Source organism: Schistocerca gregaria, chromosome 1 (assembly GCF_023897955.1).
Source record: "Schistocerca gregaria isolate iqSchGreg1 chromosome 1, iqSchGreg1.2, whole genome shotgun sequence".
In the NCBI taxonomy this organism is placed as follows: Eukaryota; Metazoa; Arthropoda; class Insecta; order Orthoptera; family Acrididae; genus Schistocerca; species Schistocerca gregaria.
In genome coordinates, this window is record NC_064920.1 from 793,565,527 (window position 1) to 793,581,708 (window position 16,182).

The 16,182-nt window shown below is 39.7% G+C and overlaps 1 protein-coding gene across 5 annotated transcripts in view; it reads left to right on the top strand.

Moving 5' to 3' along the window:
• LOC126269881 (uncharacterized) overlaps window positions 1-16,182 on the top strand; it is a 324,469-nt gene that overhangs the window by 262,377 nt on the left and 45,910 nt on the right. The window lies entirely within an intron of this gene.

Below are 16,182 nucleotides of genomic sequence, written 5' to 3' on the forward strand. Positions count from 1 at the left end.
TATGACCAGAATCTCTTTGGGTTTTTTCCCGTATTTTGAGACAATGTTTCATTGTGGAACCTATTACAAGCATTTCACATTGACGTCCACACTAAATTTTGAGCTTCCATGAAACTTGGCCAGTCTTTGGGATTTTGCATTCTTCTGAATTGGCATGCTTTTTTCATTGCTTCTGCAACAGTGTTCTGATGTGTTTTGTGTACCATGGTGGATCAGTCCCATTACTTGTTAATTTATGTTGTATGAACCTATCTATTGCTGTCAATACTGTATCTTTGAATTTGATCCATATCTGGTTTACACTTACATAATTAGCTTTGAAGGGATGGAGGCTGTCTCTTAGGAAGACATCAAGCAAATGAAGGAGAAGTTTTCAGAAAAAGCAGGAGGTTAAAGATTGTACATTGGTAAACAAGGTGCCAGCTTATATAAGGACAAAGTGAGAAGTAAAGGTGGATTAATAGGATAGAAATGGGAGCTGAATGGATATTGTGATTTTAGCTTTCAGTCTGGAGACTGGTATGATACAGCTCTCCACACTAGACTATCCTGTACAAATCTCTTGATCTGTGAGTAATTATTGCAACCTTCATTGATTTGAACTGTTTACTGAATTCATCCTGTGGTCTTTGTCTACAGTTTTTATGCTCCACATTAACTTCTGTTACCACACTGATGAGTCCTTGATGCCTTAAGATGTGTCATAAATTTCTTTTTTCCCCATTTCAAAAGCTTCTATTCTCTTCTTGTCTAGATCGTTTATCATAAATGCATCACTGCTGTACAGGGTGCCTTCCAGACAGGTACCTTCAGAAAAGAGTTCCTAACACTTAAATTTATGGGAGATGTTATGAACTTTCTCTTTTTTAAAATGTTTTTCTTACTATAGCCAGCCTCCATTTAATATTCTCTCTACTTTAACCATAACCAGTTACTGTTCAAATAGCAAAATTGATCTACTTTTTGTGTCTCATTTCCTAATCTATTTCTCTCCGACTTGCCTGATTTTATAAGGCTACATTCCATTAAACTTGTTTTACTTTTGTTGATGTTCACTTATATCTTCTTTTCAAGACACTATCCATTCAATTTATCTACTCCTCCCAGTCTTTCGCCACTTCTGACAGAATTATATCATCAGAAAATGACAAATTTTTTGTTTCTTTTTCCTGGAATTTAATCTCCTTCCCTAATTTCTCCTTGGTTGCTTTTATTACTTGCTGAATATATAGACTGATGGACTACAATGCTGCTTCACTCACTTCTCATCCACTAAACCGAGCAAGGTGACACAGTGGTTAGCACACTGGACTCGTATTTGGGAGGACAACAATTCATTCCTGCATCCGGCCATCTTGATTTAGGTTTTCCATGATTTCCCTGTATAGCTCCAGGCAAATGCTGGGATGGCTCCTTTGAAAGGGCATGGCCAATCCTTCCCCGTCCTTCCCTAATCCGATGAGACCGATGACCTCATTGTTTGGTATCTTCCCCCAAACAACCCAACCCTACCCTCATCCACTGCTTCCCTTTCATGTCCTCCAACTCATGCAACTGCACTCTGGTTTTTGTATGAGATATAAATAACTTCCCCCCCCCCATTAAACATGGACCTTGTCGTTGGTGGGGAGGCTTCCGTGCCTCAGCGATACAGATAGCCGTACCGTAGGTGCAACCACAATGGAGGGGTATCTGTTGAGAGGCCAGACAAACGTGTGGTTCCTGAAGAGGGGAAGCAGCCTTTTCAGTAGTTGCAAGGGCAACAGTCTGGATGATCGACTGATCTGGCCTTGTAACACTAACCAAAGTGGCCTAGCTGTGCTGGTACTGTGAATGGCTGAAAGCAAACTATGGCCATAATTTTTCCCGAGGGCATGCAGCTTTACTGTATGGTTAAATGATGAAGGCGTCCTCTTGGGTAAAATATTCCGGAGGTAAAATAGTCCTCGATTTGGATCTCTGGACGGGGATTACTCCAGAGGATGTCGTTATCAGGAGAAAAAAACTGGCGTTCTATGGATCGGAGCGTGGAATGTCAGATCCCTTAATCGGGCAGGTAGGGTAGAAAATTTAAAAAGGGAAATGGACAGGTCAAAATTAGATATAGTGGGAATTAGTGAAGTTCGGTGGCAGGAGGAATAAGACTTCTGGTCAGGTGAATACTGCGTTATAAATACAAAATCAAATAGGGGTAATGAAGAGGTAGGTTTAATAATGAATAAAAAAATAGGAATGCGTGTAAGCTACTACAAACAGAGCACAGTGAACGCATTATTTGTGGCCAAGATAGATATGAAGCCCACGCCTACTACAGTAGTGCAAGTTTATGTGCCAACTAGCTCTGCAGATGACGAAGAAATTGAAGAAACGTATGATGAAATAAAAGAAATTATTCAGATTGTGAAGGGAGACGAAAATTTAATAGTCATGGGTGACTGGAATTCGAGAGTAGGAAAAGGGAGAGAAGGAAATGCAGTAGGTGAATATGGATTGGGGGTAAGAAATGAAAGAGGAAGCCGCCTGGTAGAATTTTGCACAGAGCACAACTTATTCATAGCTAACACTTGGTTCAAGAATCATGAAAGAAGTTTGTATACATGGAAGAAGCCTGGAGACACTGGCAGGTTTCAGATAGATTATATAATGGTAAGACAGAGATTTAGGAACCAGGTTTTAAATTGTAAGACATTTCCAGGGGCAGATGTGGATTCTGACCACAATCTATTGGTTATGAACTGTAGATTAAAACTGAAGAAACTGCAAAAAGGTGGGAATTTAAGGAGATGGGACCTGGATAAACTGAAAGAACCAGAGGTTGTACAGAGTTTCAGGGAGAGCATAAGGGAAAAATTGACAGGAATTGGGGAAAGAAATACAATAGAAGAAGAATGGGTAGCTTTGAGGGATGAAGTAGTGAAGGCAGCAGAGGATCAAGTAGGTAAAAAGACGAGGGCTAGTAGAAATCCTTGGGCGACAGAAGAAATATTGAATTTAATTGAAAAAAAAGGAGATAATATAAAAATGCAGTAAATGAAGCAGGCAAAAAGGAATACAAAAGTCTCAAAAATGAGATCGACAGGAAGTGCAAAATGACTAAGCAGGCATGGCTAGAGGACAAATGTAAGGATGTAGAGGCTTATCTCACTAGCGGTATGATAGATACAGCCTACAGGAAAATTAAAGAGACCTTCAGAGAAAAGAGAACCACTTGTATTGATATCAAAAGCTCAGATGGAAACCCAGCTCTAAGCAAAGAAGGGAAAGCAGAAAGGTGTAAGGAGTATATAGAAGATCTATACAAGGGCGATGTACTTGAGGACAATGTTATGGAAATGGAAGAGGATGTAGATGAAGATGAAATGGGAGATATAATACTGCATGAAGAGTTTGGCAGAGCACTGAAACATATGAGTTGAAACAAGGCTCCAAGAGTAGACAACATTGCATTAGAACTACTGACGACCTTGGGAGAGCCAGTCCTGACAAAACTCTACCATCTGGTGTGCAAGATGTATGAAACAGGTGAAATACCCTCAGACTTCAAGAACAATATAATAATTCCAATCCCAAAGAAAGCAGGTGTTGACAAATGTGAAAATTACCAAACTATCAGTTTAATAAGTCACGACTGCAAAGTATTAACACCGATTCTTTACAGACAAATGGAAAAACTAGTAGAAGCCGACCTCGGGGAAGATCAGTTTGGATTCAGTATAAATACTGGAACACGTGAGGCAATACTGACCCTACGACTTATCTTAGAAGCTAGAGTAAGGAGAGGCAAACCTACATTTCTAGTATTTGTAGACTTAGAGAAAGCTTTTGACAATGTTGATTGGAATTTGGTCTTTCAAATTCTGAAGGTGGCAGGGGTAAATTACAAGGGGTGAAAGCCTATTTACAATTTGTACAGAAGCCAGATGGCAGTTATAAGAGTCGAGGGACATGAAAGGGAAGCAGTGGTTGGGAAGGGAGTGAAACAGGGTTGTAGTCTCTCCCCGATGTTATTCAATCTGTATATTGAGCAAGCAGTGAAGGAAACAAGAGAAAAATTCGGAGAAGGTATTAAAATCCATGAAGAAGAAATAAAAACTTTGAGGTTCGCCGATGACATTGTAATTCTGTCAGAGACAGCAAAGGACTTGGAAGAGCAGTTGAATGGAATGGATAGTGTCTTGAAAGTATGAACATCAACAAAAGCAAAACAAGGATAATGGAATGTAGTCAAATTAAATCGGGTGATGCTGAGGGAATTAGATTAGGAAATGAGACACTTTAAGTAGTAAAGGAGTTTTGCTATTTGGGGAGCAAAATAACTGATGATGGTCAAAGTAGAGGGGATATAAAATGTAGGCTGGTAATGGCAAGGAAAGTGTTTGTGAAGAAGAGAAATTTGTTAACATCGAGTATAGATTTAAGTGTCAGGAAGTCATTTACACCAGGGGCCTTGTTTTGGATCATATCATTAAATGCTGAGAGCGAACTATCTTTTGTGATGACAAGGAGAGATAAAGATGAAAGAGAAGTGTTCAGAAAAAGCAGGAGGTTAAAGACTGTACATTGGTAAACAATGTGACTGCTTATATAAGGAAAATTTGAAAATCAGAGGTGGATTAATAGAAACAGAAGTGGGATCTGAATGAATATTGTGATTGTAGCTTTCTGTCTGGAGACTGGTGTGATACAGCTCCCTTGTATAGCTTGTCTATATGTTCCTTCTGCCTTCAACCTTCCCTTCTTTGCTTAGTACTAGCTTGTAATATGAGCTCTTTATATTTGTATAGCATCTATTCTTTCCTCCAAAAATCTCTTTAATTTTCCTGTAGGCAGCATCTACTTTCCCCTAGTTATCCTTGCATTCATCTTTCAGCCATTCCTGCTTAGCTGTTTAACACTTTCTGTCAGTCTCATTTTTTAGATGTCTGTATATTTTTTCACATGCTTCACTTACTGTATTTCATGGGTTCTTATGTCATCAATTAAATAACATATCTTCTGGTTATCTATGGATTTCAGCTAGGACATATATTTTTACCTAGTTGATCCTCTGCTGCCCTCATTATATCATTTCTCAAAGCTACCCATTTATCTTCTACTGTGTTCCCTTCCTCTGCATCAGTCAACCATTGGCTAATGCTCCTTCTGAAACTCTCAACAACTTCTTGTTCTTTCAATTTATCCAGGTTGCATCTACTTAATTTCCTAGCTTCTTTCAATTTCTTCAGTTTTAATTTGCAGTTCATAACCAATAAATTATGGTCAGAGTCCACATCTGTCCCCTGAAATGTCTTATAGCGAGAAATGTGATTTATGATCTCTGTCTTACGATTATATAATCAATCTTAGACCTTCCAGTATCTCCAGGTCTCTTCAATGTACAGTGTCTTCTGTGACCTTTCTAAGGCCTTTGATAGTGTTAATCATGAAATCCTCTTAGCAAAGGCTGAATATTATGGTGTAAGTGGCTCAGTTGGCTCATGGATTAAATCCTACCTAGCTGGAAGAAAGCAGAAGGTCATGTTGAACATCTCGGAGGGGTACTCTGAGTCATCTAGCTGGGGCTCTATTGGTTGTGGTGTTCCTCAGGGCTCTGTACTTGGCCCCCTTCTCTTCCTCATCTTTATCAATGACCTTCCCTTGTGTAACAGCTTTAAAACTCACTTTACTCTTTTTGCTGATGACACCTCTATCCTCATCAACAAAACTCCCAACCTCAATCTTGAGGAATCGGCCAATATTGTCTTTAGTGAAGTATGTAATTGGTTTGTAAATAATGTGTTATCACTAAATGTTAATAAGACCCCGTTTGTACATTTAAAAGTAAGGAAAAAAGTTGAGGATCAGTTAAGTATTACACTGAATGGTAGTGAGTTACTACAAGTTGAGTCAACCAAGTTTCTGAGTGTACACATTGACAACAGTCTCAAATGGTCTGAATATATTTTGCACCTCCACAATAAAATCAGCTCAGCAACATTCGCTGTTCATATTATTTCCACTGTATGTGAGCAAGACGCCACAAAAACTGCTTATTTTAGTTATTTCCATGCACTATTGCTGTATGGCATAGTTTTCTGGGTTAATCAGTCATTATCCAAAAAAAATATTCATTGCCCAAAAGAGAGTTATTAGGATAATGAGCAGAGTCCAGCCTGGACATTCTTGTAGGAACCTTTTCAGAAAATTATGGATACTGACAACTTCATGCCAATATATCTACTCCCTGTTATGTTTCAATGGTAAAAATGGACAATCGTACAAAACCAATGATTCATACCATACCCACAATACCAGGAGGAAAATGGAGCTCCATTATGAATCAAAAAACCTTAATATTGTACCAAAAAAAGTCCATTACATGAGCTGCAAGATGTTCGATGCTCTCCCACCATCACTGAAATTACTTATCCATGAGCTTCCCAAATTTAAACAACAACTCAAACAGTATTTATTAGATAATTCCTTCTATTTGGTAGAAGAATGTTTCAGTACAGTTAACTGTAAATGACTTTTTCATTTACTAACTTGATTGTGCATTACGATACTCACAATCACTGTTAACATTACTGTGTCTTTCATTTAACTATTAAGATCTACATTTTTTTAATGTAATTTTTTCGATACCTATTAATGTGTATTTTGTTTTATACCTGATATCCTCTTGCAAGAGGCACTTTTATGTATTACTTTTGTAATGTTTGAAATAATTCTGACACACCCTACATCCATGTGAATGTCTCACAGTATTGGATTTATGGAATATAAATAAATAAAACAACCTTCTTACACAATTCTTAAACCAAGTGCTAGCAATGATTAAATTATGCTGTGAGCAAAATTCTACCAGGTGACTTCCCTTTCATTCCTTTCCCACAGTCCAAGTTACTACTATTTTTTTCTTCCCTTTCTTTTCATTTAACTTAACTACCTCAATAATGTTTTTTATCACGTCACACATTCTTTCAATCTTTTCATCATCTGCAGAGTTGGTAGGTACATAAACTTTTACTACAGTGGTGAATGTTATTCATGTCTATCTCAGTTATATCAATACATTCACTATGCTGTTCATAGTTGCTTACCCACATTCTTATTCTCTATTAGACTTACCTCTGTATTTCTATTATTTGATTTTGTATTTGTAACACTGTACTCACCTGATCAGAAGCCCTGTTCTTCTTGGTGCCACACTTCACTAATTCCCGCTATATCTATCTTCAACCTATCCATTTCTGTTTTAATTTTCTGACCTCCCTACTCAATTAAGGGATCTAATGTTCCAGGTTCTGGCCTGTAGGTTGCCAGTTTTGTTTTTCTTGATGACAACATCTCCCTGAGTAGTGCTTGTGCAGAGATCTGAATTGAGGACCATTTTACCTCCAGAATATTCTACTCAAGAGAATGCTAACATTACAACCATACAGCAAAGCTGCATGCCCTCATAGAAAATAATGGCTCCACTTGCTTTCAGCCATTCACAGTACCAGCCAAGCAAGGCCATGTTGACTAATGTTCCAAGGCCACATCAGTTAACCACCCAGTCTGTTACCCCTTCAACTACTGAAAAGGAACTCTTCAGAAACCACAGGTTATAGTGGCCTGTCCACAGATACCTCTACACAATGATCACACCTGAAATGCTACAGCACTTTGACTGCCCAGCTCTGGTAGGTCCATGGTTCATGGAATGAATAGTGCAGATAATAACCAGGAGGAAATTGGGAGAGAAGCAGAAAAATAAAAATAAAAAACAACAGAATAAATAATGAGATTCTACAAAAATGTAGGGAGGGGGTGTGTGAGTATACACTGGAGAGCAAGTTTCCATCACAAACCTTCAGGGAAACTAAAGCTGCATGAGAGTATCAAAATGGCTTGTATGTGTACCAGGTACACAGGCCTGTGAGTTATGTGGTAGATTAATTTAAAAAACTGGGTACTAAATGTCCCTGAGGCAGACGGTTTTTTGTACAGATTCAGACACTGGGCCATTTCAGTGGTAGTCAACATTGTAAAAATCCATACACTGAAGAAATGTTAGTTGTCAAACATGGCATGGATTCACATTTCTCTGCCTTTGGTTTGGTAGGATTTACTGGTGACGGGCAAGGAGCAGGTTGCTAGTGAATCATTTCATGAGACAGAGTTTACTGATATAATCGAAACACTGAAGTAGGGACAATGGTCTGGGAATGTTATCTGGTTTTACAAGGATGTTACAGATGTTAAGAGTGTAGCAGGAGGTGATGGTGGGTGTTGTGAGAAGGATACCAGGGAGAAATGATTTCATTTCAAGGCTTGACTTCAGAAAGTCGTAACCTTTGCAGTGTATGTATTGAAGCATTATTGTCCTGGATCATGTTGGGTGGGTGAGAAGGGCAGTGCTTCTGAGTTTGTTGGGAGTTGGAGGATGAGATCACCAATGAGATTTGTTTGTGGACAGAATCTGTGGGATGCTTGTCAGAGGTGAAAGTCTGAGACAGATTGTTAATATAGGTGTTGAGGGATTTGGTGCTGGAGCAGATATGATCACCAAGGATTCCTAGGATGAATAGGGAAATGATATGTCAAATTGTAGGTAATGTTGATTATTGTTTGATTTTATTTGTGTTGACATTTGTATGTGAGCTTCAATCAGATGGTAGTTTAGACTTTGGATCTTGAAAAGTGTCTAGTGAATTTCCAACTGAAATGGGATTTTGCTATTGGGCAAATTGGAAAAGTTTTCTTTATTGGGAGTCCAGATCACAAAGATGTTATAGATAAATATTTACCAACCCAGTGAGCTGGTTTCTTTGTTATACAATTTTGTTTCTCTGTTTGGTGATATTTTTTCTTCATTTGGCAATATTTTTCAGTGTTTTGCTACTTACTTTTATTGTTTGGTTATTTATTATCGTTGTTTAGTGCTCTGCTTTCACCACTGAATGATGTTCTCTCTTTTTTTCGCAATCATTCTTAAATGTTTGTCAAACATTTCCTCTTGCTTGACTACTGTTTAACCATTCAGTAATCTTCTCTCATCCCCTTGCAGCCTCCTTTGCTTTCCAGCTATGTGGAGAATCTGTTCAATGACTATCTATTGCTTTACATTTATTTTACTGTCCATTATTTTATACACATCTCCCCACAGTCAGCTTGTCTTTGTACAGAGACTTCTTGCTTTATTTTACACTTGTTTCTTATTCATAATATTACCTTAACTGGTCTATGCCATCTCCAATGGCAATATGTGAAATGATGTACATTCTTTTACCAAGTAACATGTATTCACTGATTGACACTTTATATAGGAATGACCACTACGAAACCGATTGAATTTAAACAACAGGAGAACTGTCTGCTTTGGAGAAATCAGTGCCCAGTTGCTGAATATGTCCTACAGCGTAACTCAAGAAACCTGAGTGCATGGTATACTACACAGGTTATCAGTATTAGTTTTCCTGAATTCTACGTAATGGAAACATGCTCTTCAACATATCCTCACATCCCACTAACACCCCTCCTCCCCATTTTTTACATTTTTATCTTCATCTTTTTATTTCTATTTGGTTCTCCCAATCTCCTCTGCACTTTGCGTCCTATTTCTTCATTGTGTTATTGAATCCATTTCTCACTTCTCTTCCTCTTAATCAACACTGTCCTATCATCTCTGCTCTGAAGTTTCCACAGTGCTTATGAACGTACTGTCTTTGATTTCCTACTCTATCAGATACCCCTCCCTTCATCTCCATATCCCTTCTTTTACACTGAATGTGGAACCCTCTCAACTTGAGGTCTGAATGTTCGGTCATGAGGGGGACTATTGTTCCTTCTTCATTATTGAAGAAACTAACAGTTCACAAATCTAGGTACAGTTACTTCTACATTGAAATGTGTGTATTGGCAGTAATTAGTGTACTATGATTGCTTTGACATGTGACCCTGTTTGACTTAGTAGGGTATTTGCGACCTGTCCTGACATTGCATGGGTGGCACTAAATAACTATGGCTGGATGATTGTAATAAATAATACACACAAAACTTCCTTAAGAATCTGTCTCTTAGTGAAGACCATATCAAAATACCCATATTACTTCCAGAGATTAGCCTTTACATACAGACAGAAAAATGTGGCGTGGGACTTCAGTTTAGTAAAATGTATAGGTGCCTGTGACAGGAGTGTGATGCATGTGAGTCTTATACACATATAACCTATGTGTGAAGATGTTGGATACAGTAATGACATAAGAACAGAATAAAACATTTTGTAAAATGAGCAGACTGCATAAATACCACTTCTGGAGAGGTGAGAAAGGTTTTAGGGGGATATTCCTCAGTACATGTTGAAAGTTACTCAATGTCCTGTCAGAGGTTGTCCAGTGGTGATTTCTCATTAAATCTGTCATGTCTGCCCTGAAATGATGTTGCACCATTCATATAAAAGATGGAATGTACTGTTTCTTCTTTATTCTCAACAAATGATCAACCCTATTTGCTTGAAGGGTTCAAGTGCAAACCATTTCCCATAAACCCAGTCAACTCATACTATTTTAATCTTCATCAGTCATATCCAATCCCATTAGAGATAGAGTCCCCAGAGTAAGTAACTATGTCATATACCAACTATCTAGTGATTTCTGTATAAGCTTTTATAAAGGGATGATCATCTATTTGTTCACCCTTAGGGTGAATAGTGACTGCAAAGTTGTCACTAATGGCAAGTTTTACCATGAAGAACAACACTTATTTTGGTCCACAGTTCCCATAGACTAAATCTGTAATAGCTCCTGCTCTTCATCCCCTTACTGCCCCCCCCCCCCTCCCTCCATCAGTTTCTAGCTCTGGTCCCTTCACCTACTGTTCTGTGACTGGTCTTTCTCTGTTTGGCCCCTCCCTCCACCCTCTTAAAAAAAATTCCCTGTCCTTTCCTACCTTCTCATCATATTCATCTTGTTAACTCCCATCCCCTTCCACCTCCACACAATTGTGAACTGCATGTCATATTTCATTCTGAACTTGTGCCCATATTTTCCAGACCACAATTCTGTACACATCGCAGATTTTTATATGTACTTTATTTGCACCTAAGGTAAAATAGGGTGAGCAAGCCACTACATTTACCGGTGCTGTGAATTTTCTTCAGCATGTCCGTATTCTTCAACAGTGTGTATGAAAACATTCAACAAACATTTCATCATAACTCATGCCGGTAACTAATATTGACTTCATAGTTTCTACAACAAGCTATGATGTGTCAGTAGTCCATATAGTATTCTTGCGAGAAATACCCTTTCAGGAGCAGCATTAGTGTCAGGAAGGAAGAAGAGAAACTTCACTAAAGTGACTAAATTTCAAAATGGAACATGATTGTGACTCATATGGGAAATCATTTCAAACCATTTTGAGGTGGTAAAATGTTATTAGCAGTCTATTCAGACTGGTTACAAATTGTTTGACACAGACATATTCATCATACCTTTCATTTTCTGCAAAACTGAGCACAAGGCAAAGTTTTGATAACTAAAGAAGTTCTTTCAGTGTCGTCCCATAAAGATACTTGATGTAAGGTAACCCAACTGTAGGTTTTCAGTTCTAGAAATGTAGGATAGAGTAGTTTCATAGCAAGATAGTACAGTGCTATGAAACCTTCTTACCTCTGCTGGATGCAGGAAGTTTTTAAGAACTGTTTTAATATTTAAAGGAAGAAACTGGTCTTCAGTTTTGGACTCTAAGATAGTCTTCAACTTACTAATACAAGCAATCACTTCAAATTGCCAAGTCCATTTTAAGTTACTGAGAAACTGGAAGCACACATGTTGCATCTCACTTTTCCTTTTGATTCTGAAGAACTAATCTCCCAGATGAATCAAAATTCTTTTTGAAACTGTTCAGTGAAGGAGCTTTTATATTTCTTTGAACTTGTTCTTGCAAGCAATTATGGTTACTGGTGAATAAAAACAAGTAAACTTAACCATTGCAATTTAGTGTAGGACACAATACAATCTAATATAATTTTGTACATACAGATGACATGTGATGGCAGACACCAGCTTTATGCCTTGTGCACAACAATATTAAATGGGTACACTTTGTCTAACAGCTTTACCAACTTAAGTAAAACTACTACTGAAATACACCAATATAGGTGAAATAAATACCTAATTTGGGATAAATCGCTTCATTACTGTCAAATCCAGAACAATTAGGTGTCCAGAATTACCTTTGATACAGTCAGATGAACTGTGAAATGTATTTTATGCCATGAATACAAATACAATACAATACAATACTGACTATTGTGGCTCCTATTTGAGCTGCTAATGGTTGCAGTTAAAATATATGCTAGAAAAGGACTTGAACCTGGAGAACTCTTATGCTAAGAGTAGAGCTATTTAATTTCAGCACGTCACTGATGTTTTAGCCAAGTTATACTATCTGTTGTAGAATATTTAACCAATGCAGGTGATTCACAACATGGTGGAAGTTCTACTACAGGATTTAGAGACTGTACAGATGAACAAGTAGCAACCCAAAGCTCTGTGTCAAGTCCATGAATGGTTCAATTAACAAGAGCACTGCCAACATAAAAAAATATTTAAACTACAATTCTGATCAATTACAGCTGTAAAATTTGTTAAAACTACTCATCAGCACTACATAATTCACTAAGAATACAAACATTTCACCTCAGCAAATGTTATAACTTGAAGTTGAACAAATATATTTCAAGGAAGACGCAATACATGAAAGTCACAGATCAAGTAAACAGAGTAAGACATGTGTACACTTTAACAGCCAAATCATAACTGAGTCTGAGTCTAGCGGCTGCTGGCTGGCTGGCCGCTTAGGTGGCACTGCTGCTGCATGGCTGGCAGACAGCGCCACATGTAGAGTATGCGCAACTGCGCAGCGGCACTTTGAACGAGTCACAACACTTTTCCCCCTTTTGAAGTTTTTGCACAGGTCTTGATGGAGGTGGCCTGTAGATTGCTAACGTCCATAGGTGTTGTTTGACTGGCTGTAAAGTCTCGAGGAGGAGGCTTCCCGTACGGACGGAAGTGTCCCAGATGACAATGGGTCGAGATGACAGGAGACATGGGGGTTGAATCTGCTGGGGCCCCATGCACCAATCTGCCCATTGCGGCAAGTCCAGTTGTTATAACAGGAGACATGGGCGATGTGTCCGCATCCATAGGAGAAGGAGGCGAGTAGAGTTGCTCTGACAGATGATGGTCATCTGGTTCCTGCATGGTCACATCTCCTGGTTTACGTCAGTTCTTGTGCTGGCATCAATTTGATAGTGAGAGGATTGTGTTGTGAGTAATGAGAGATTCTAGTATCCTGAGCATCAGGTAGAGCCGAAGGTGGTGTAGCGGCATCCAGAACAGGCGTTGCCGGCACACGAGGCAGAAGCTGGTCCGAATGACGCACTGCAACACCTGCGTCCTTCAGGATTTTGTACAGGCGTTGGCCACAGTGTTGTAAGATGTGGCCAGGACTCCATTTTGGCTGCCTGCCATATCCCTGTACCCATACAAGGTTGTTGGCGGTGAACCAGCCAAGCAAAGGCACCCATGGCCGTGAGGTGGAAGGCCGCAGAAGATGAAGTAGCATGCGGAGCTGTCGGCCATGTAAGAGCTCAGCTGTGGTCACCCATGGGGGTGAAACGGTAAGAATCCAGAAATTGGAGAAGCACATCATCAGCAGCAGAAGAAGTCAGAAGTTTCCTCATCTGAGACCTAAATGTGTGGACCAGTTGTTCAGCCTCACCGTTTGACTGTGGATGGAATGGAGGAGCCGTGACATGCATGACGCCCATAGAGAAAAACACCAAACTTATGAAGAGCATAAATAATGGCCAGAGCTTCTTTTTCAATTTGAGAATACTTTTGTTGGGCATCCGTGGGCGTTTTGGAGGCATAAGCAATGGGTTGTTCAGAACCGTCAGAAAAACGGTGCGCAAGGACTGCACCAATGCCGTATTGAGAGGCGTCCATGGCAAGAACAAGATGTTGGCCAAGTCGATAAGCAGTCAGGCACGGGGCCTGTATCAGCATAGTCTTCAATTTCTGGAAAGCCACATTGCATGACGCAGACCAGTGAAAAGGCACATTTTTATGCAACAGGTGACGCATCAGCTGAATCACAGAAGCAGCAGATGATAAAAACTTGTGACAGTATGCTATTTTCCCCAAGAAGGACTTCAGTTCCTTAAGAGATATAGGGTGAGGAAGGGCATCGATCGCAGTGACAGTTTGCTGAAGCAGACGAATAGCATCCCGAGAGAGTTGAAACCCCAAGTACGTGACAGATGACTGAAAAAATTTTGATTTCTGTAGATTACACTTAAGATCAGCAGTCTGTAAGACATGAAAAAGTGTACAGAGATTTTGAAGATGTTCGTTAGTGGTGGAGCCAGTGACAACAATGTTGTCCTGGTAATTTATACACCCAGGGACAGTGAGCAATAAATGTTACAGGAATCACTGAAAGACAGCGGGGGCGCTATCAACCCTGAATAGCAATCGTTGGTATTGATAGAGGCCGAAAGGCATGTTAAGGACCAGAAACTTCTGGGAAGCAGTGTCGAGAAGAAGTTGATGATAAGCTTCTGACAGGTAAAGTTTAGAAAAATTCTGGCCTCCAGCAAGTTTAGTGAACAATTCTTCAGGTCGAGGCATAGGGTAAGTGTCGATAAGGCATTGAGCATTTACAGTGGCTTTGAAAAAGCCACAGAGACGAATATCACCATTTGGCTTAGCAACGACAATGACAGGGTAGGACCACTCACTGGAAGTGACAGGAAGCAAGACCCCTGAAGCAGTGAGACGATCCAGCTCCCATTTGACCTAATCATGAAGGGCCACAGGAATGGGCCGAGCCCGAACAGACTTAGGCCAAGCAGTGGGTTTGAGCATGATATGAGCTTCAAAGTCATCTGCATGGCCTAACCCAGGAGAAAAAAGGGACGAAAATGTCATTGACAAGGAACCCAATTGAGCATAAGGAATAGCATCAGAGACAAGATTGACAGAGTCATCTATGGAGAACCCAAAAATGCGAAAGGCATCGAAACCAAAAAGATTCTCCATGTTACTATGGTTGACCACAAATATGGAAACAGTGCAAATGACAGATTTGTAAGATACCTCAGCATCAAATGCAAATGACAGATTTGTAAGATACCTCAGCATCAAATTGTCCCAAGAGAGAAATCTTCTGTTTATTGTAAGTCCGTAATTGCCTAGTGACAGGTGACAGGATTGGAGAACCCAACTGAAGATACGTCTGAGAATTGATGATAGTGGCAGCACAACCAGTATCCACCTGCATGAAAACATATTGACCAAGTATTTGGACAGTGAGGAATAACTTCCATGAAAGGGAAGAAGTACAATCGACAGACAACACAGAATCAGAATTAGTGTCATGTTCATGAACATCATGTATGTGGCCGGATTTGCAAACGGATGACATATGACCCTTTTTTTTGCGTTTGTGACACACGGCCCAACGTTGTGGACAATCTTCTCATGAAGGTTTCCCAAAACACCGCGGACATGAAGGAAGTTGCTGTGTGTTTTGCTGTAGTTTCTTAGAAGTTTGTTTATGGTTAGGCTGAGGCTACACTTAGGGGAGTACTGCGGCCATGTCGGCCAGCGGGGACATGCCATACGCTTTGTCAACATTGCACAGAGGTTGTATTTCCCTGATGTCGCCCCATGCCTCTATTTGCGCTCCAGTGGCACGAGAAATTTCAAAAGACTGAGTGATGGACAGGACTTCATCTAGAGTCGGATTTGCCAACTGAAGGGCACGTTGCATAACTTCTTTGTCGGCCACTGATTGGATAATAGCATCCTGTACCATGGAATTGGCATAGGATTCTTTGTGAACTTCCGCAACAAACTGACACTTTCCACTGAGGCCGTGAAGTTCAGCAGCCCAAGCGAGATAGGGTTGATTCTGACAATGATAAAAGGCAACACGAGAGGCTACCACATGCGTTTGCTTTTGAAAATAGACGGACAGAAGTGAGCACATTTCAGCGAAGGACAAAGACGCAGGATCTTTCAAAGGAGCCAATTGTGACAACAACCGATACATTTGAGGTGAAATCCATGAAAGGAACAGAGACTTACATGTTTGTTCGTCCATGACATGAAATGCCAAGAAGTGCTGTCGAAGATGTTTTTCGTA